Consider the following 4,862-nt stretch of genomic DNA (forward strand, 5'->3'; position numbering starts at 1 on the left):
GCGATTTATTTGTGATCAGAGTCCTTCGAAAACCGAGGTTCTACTGTATTTCTATTATTTTCTTTTTCCTTTGTCTACCACAATCATTCAAATTAGATTATTTTTGCTGGGTTTTTTTTCGTTAATACTCTGAGGACCATGAAAGTCGCCTTGACTCTGCTATTGTTGTTGGTTGTTATTGTTGATGTTGCAATATCAATATTGGATTTATGCTTGTTTTCCTCGGAATCTGATAATTTGGTTGATGGAAAGTAACGTAACATATAACTACAAAACAATATTTATCTCACCATAGACATTGAAGACCATGAAGATCACTGCCAGATCTCACTGCGCACGAAGAACTAATCGCTATAGAACTAGTCCGGGAGCTTTTCATTACCACCTCCTATATACATAGACAAGAAAGTAGGCGTGATGTGAGGCAGATTTGGTTGCCATTTCTACCAGCTCTACCTACCGGGTAGAGGTTTATCTTTTTTTGCTGGCTCATAATACATGTACACTCATAAGCCATTAAAGTGTAATTTCAGACAGGAAGCAGCTATTAATGGCTGGTCAGCAATTATGGAGAAGCTCCCTCGTTGACTCACGCGCACCTTCGTTTTGCAATTACCAATACTTTATTATCTCCCCTTCTTTCTACCTCTGCTGTCAAATCATTTTTTTTCTAACCAGTCGCCATGCTTGATCTCTAAATCCACAAGTTTTTTGGGGTTTTTTTTTTCCTCATTCCTTTCTGTTGAAGAGCGTAGGCTCGAAATGTAAAAGACTTCTTCGCTTTCCCGAGCGTCAAACTAATGCACCTGCTTGTTCATCATACATTTGTATTCGTCTTTTGTTTGTCTGTAAATTCCAACTATATATATATTGTGCGTGACAGTAAGGGAGATTTGACTGTTATTTCTACCGGCTGTAGCTATTGTATAAGATTTAGCTGCTATTACTACCTTGTCAGTGCTCCAGGGTTAGTCTTGCTGGCTCAAACATACATGAAGCTGTAGGGCATGATTGGAGGGAGGTTTAGCTGCTGTTTCCACTAGATCTAGCAACAATAGCAACGTCTCTCTCGGATCATCTACACATCTCTTTTGTCTTATGGCTTTTACTTGTTTCCGCCATTGGACTGCGGCCATACTGGAGCACAGCCTTGACGGGTTTAGTCGAACAAATCGACCCCAGTACCAAGGCAGGTGCTTATTCTATCGGAGTCTTTTGCCGAACTGCAAAGTTACGAGCAGCTAAACGAAGTCACAGTGGTTGACAAGGGATGGTGGGAGTGCTTCCTCGCAGTTTCAGTCTACAATGCACTGGTCGGTCCGAAACTATAGTAAATGACACTTTCTCAAAGTGTCACGCAGTGGGATTGAACCCGAAGCCACGTGGTTGCAAAGTGAGCTTCTGAAGACTGTTTTAAAACCACATTTCTTTCTATCTCTCTCTCTCTCTCTCCATATTCAGACATTGAGATAGCTTTCATTTTAATCTGGACGAAGATTAAAGAAGTCAATCTAAGGGGCATAAATCCGAAGAGACAAAAGCTTGTTCGTTTTAACTTTCATCCGTTTTATGTTGCGGTGGGGCTGCAGGGAGCTCCGTGATTTGTCGAGCAGTTTTCATGTTTTCAGACACTCCAGTACAAAAGAGTCTGTTATACTTATCCGATCAGCGATGTCTAGAGATCATTTAATTTTTTCTTATTCTGCAGAGAATTCTTTTGACCGAAACTGTAACATATCTTGCATCATATAGTATGTGTGTGCGCGCTTATATACGCACATAGACAAAGTGGTAGGATTTAAAGGAGATTTGGTTGTTACTTATAGCTCATCTAGCAAGCACACAGGCGGCTATTTTCATTCGCTAATAGATACACGCACATAAAACATCTAGCAACACACAAATGTCTATTTTCGTACGCTAATCTATGCAAACATAATCTATGCAAACATACATACACACATACGAACATGCGATCTTAAAGATAGCGTATTTGGCAATGGCGTTTTAGTGTATTATTTAAACACAGTAGGAAGTATTATTTGAAGAAAACTTATTTCTAGCTTGATTTGACTTTCGATGAAATCATGGTCATCTCATCTTTACGTATATCAAGGCCGACATTGTCTAATATATCCTTCCTTTCGGCGTTTCGGGTTGTTGTTTCTTTTTTTAACATTTTAGATCAACTGTGTAGAGGTTCCTTTAGTTGTGGTACTTTAGTATTTGGTTAGCCCCGAATCATCACACCACTTATAAAATGCGCTCAAATAGTGACCATCCGGTCTTTTGTGTACCAGAAACTACTTCGGACAAAGTGTCCTTCTTTTCTGATACACTCGGGTCCAAATTGGGAAGCAGTTGACTACTATTTCTAACGTTTCAAACACATGAACAAGCTCTGTCTTTGATTACTGTGTTGCAGTTTCGCTCTGTAGTAGATCTGATGGCACAGACCTATGATACAAAGCGTTCGAGTCGTAATCATTATCCCATAAATATCTCATATGGCTTCTTTACAGATGGTAGAATGTCTTTTCCTTTTTGCGTTGACTGTGTCCTTCATTTGTGTGTACGATGTGGAGATTTGGTTGCAATTTCTAGCAGCTTGAAGATAGACACGCAGACGGGGAGACATGGAGAGGCGGTGGGGTGTACGCTGTTGTGTGAAGTTATTTACATTTGTGCGCATATACATGGTGCTTAAATGGTTTTTATGGACAGAATAATCTCTCTCTCTCTCTCGCACACATTTCTACACCTTTTCATACATTAGCGACATCAAATCCCTTCTAAAGAAAATTGCTTTGCCGCTTTCGTGTTCATCCGAATTTTTCCTGCCCGGTACAATCTGACTTAAGGTAGATTTATTTCGCTGCTAGTTCTAGCACATCGAGACAACTAGATAGATTACTCGTCTCGTTGTTTATTTAAGCTGTGTGGTTGAACAAACATATTGCAAATATTCCCCCCACCACCCGGTCGACTCTTTGGTGAGTGGGTGAAGGCCAGACACAATGTACGGACGTCTCTACATTAAACCAATTTCTTATTCCTATAGCTTAAGAGAAATTTGACTACTACTTCTAGCATATTAAGGAGTCGTGTACAGGGTTCTACACTCAAATAGACTAAAACCATAAATTCTGGGATTTATCATATATGTGATCACTAATCTCGGATTAGAATTCATTTCGTACAAATACCGACGGAAAAGTTTATTTTATTGACGAATGTTTAAACGTCATTGAGAGTTATCTCCCGTAAGCAGGAGTATTACATGAATGACCTCCCTTGGTAAATAAACCTTGCTGGAATAAGAAGAGGCTTTTGGAATAATTTACAGTTTATTATGCATGTAGCCTCTTTTTTCTGAGATCGTGGAATCTATGAGAAAATGGTCTCGTTTTCTTCTTGGATGCAACATCACACTAATAGCTCATTAAAACAGTGTTGCTTTTATGTTTGATTGTCAAAAGCGCAGTAAACCTAAAAACGAAAAGATAATGCGTTGGCGAATCGAACAAGCCCAGTATAAATTTGATATCATTTACTGCCAAAGCAAGTTTAATGTTGCATCTGATGCTTTATCGCGTACCTATTGCGTAGCTACGACTGATAATGAACTGTACCGTGTTCATGCAGCGCTGTGTCATCCTGGGATCACACGATTGTTTTCATTATATTAAAGTTAAGAGTTTACCATACTCTGTAGATTATGTAAAGTGGGGGCACGTAAAAAGCACCCACTACACACTCGATGTGGTTGGTGTTAGGAAGGGCATCCAGCTGTAGAAACACTGCTAGATCAGAATGAAACCTGGTGCAGTCTCCTGGATTTCTAGACCCCAGTTGAACTGTCCAACCCAAGCCAGCATGGAAAAACGGACATTAAATGATGATTGCTTATTTGTTTCGTTGTATATATTTCATATCTTTTTCCTTGTTATTGCACTTCTCATTCCGCCACCCCCGTTTCTATTCACATTTCTGCCCCTAGCAGCTTATATTGCTAACACTGTGAAAGTGTGTTGACGTTTGGTCAACAACTGCTGAATGACGAATGCGTCCACCGCGTGCATTTCTTTCTGTTTTACTCTGTTCCTTGGTCGTCCCTCTGCACCACATTATTATTATAAAATATATACAATATAAGTGAGCATGAAAGATGAAATAATGGTTTAAGAGAAAAATAACAGGAACAAATCAGTGAAGGAACTAAAATATTCTTGAAATGGATTGGATGTAACAAGGTGGAAGAAAGCAACATGGGTGAAAGAACTTTTAATGATGTTCTTAGATCCAATGCAAAACAAAACAAAAATGGTAAAAAAAGGAAATGGTCATAGAAAAATATACCAAAATATGTGGGTGTGTGTATGCATGTTTGTGTGCATATATATAATATATACACATGTAGGGAGAGATTTTCCTAAAAGTTAACTATTTAAAAAATTTTCAAAACAACAGAATGAGACAACCGTTTTGGAATGACGTTTTTATATAATGCAAAAAGTGTTTTCATTGTTCCATTTTGCAAAGTGAAAGCGCTTACGATACAAAAAATACATTCTAAAAAGGTGTACATCATTCAGCTTTTCTAAAAAAATTTTTAAATAGTAAATAACTTTTAAGAAAATCTTTCTTTAAATATTTTAACAGTATGAAGTATTCTTTGCAAAAACATGTTATGTATATATATATGTATATATGGGGTTGTTTATGAAATCTGGGTATCAAACAGTTTTGATTGGGTGATTGTTGTTTGTAACTTAAGTAAGCACTGTCAAGAAAATAGATTTATCAGGTTTCAATGGTCATACAAAAAAAAAAAACCCATCCACTTGAGTATATTTTATAAA

At 37.9% G+C, this 4,862-nt stretch overlaps 1 long non-coding RNA gene across 1 annotated transcript in view; it reads left to right on the plus strand.

Annotated features, from left to right (window-relative positions):
* LOC128249262 (uncharacterized) overlaps nt 1–4,862 on the plus strand; it is a 59,460-nt gene that overhangs the window by 45,720 nt on the left and 8,878 nt on the right. The gene's annotated exons all lie outside the window — the stretch shown is intronic.

Source organism: Octopus bimaculoides, chromosome 13, assembly GCF_001194135.2.
Source record: "Octopus bimaculoides isolate UCB-OBI-ISO-001 chromosome 13, ASM119413v2, whole genome shotgun sequence".
NCBI lineage: Eukaryota > Metazoa > Mollusca > Cephalopoda > Octopoda > Octopodidae > Octopus > Octopus bimaculoides.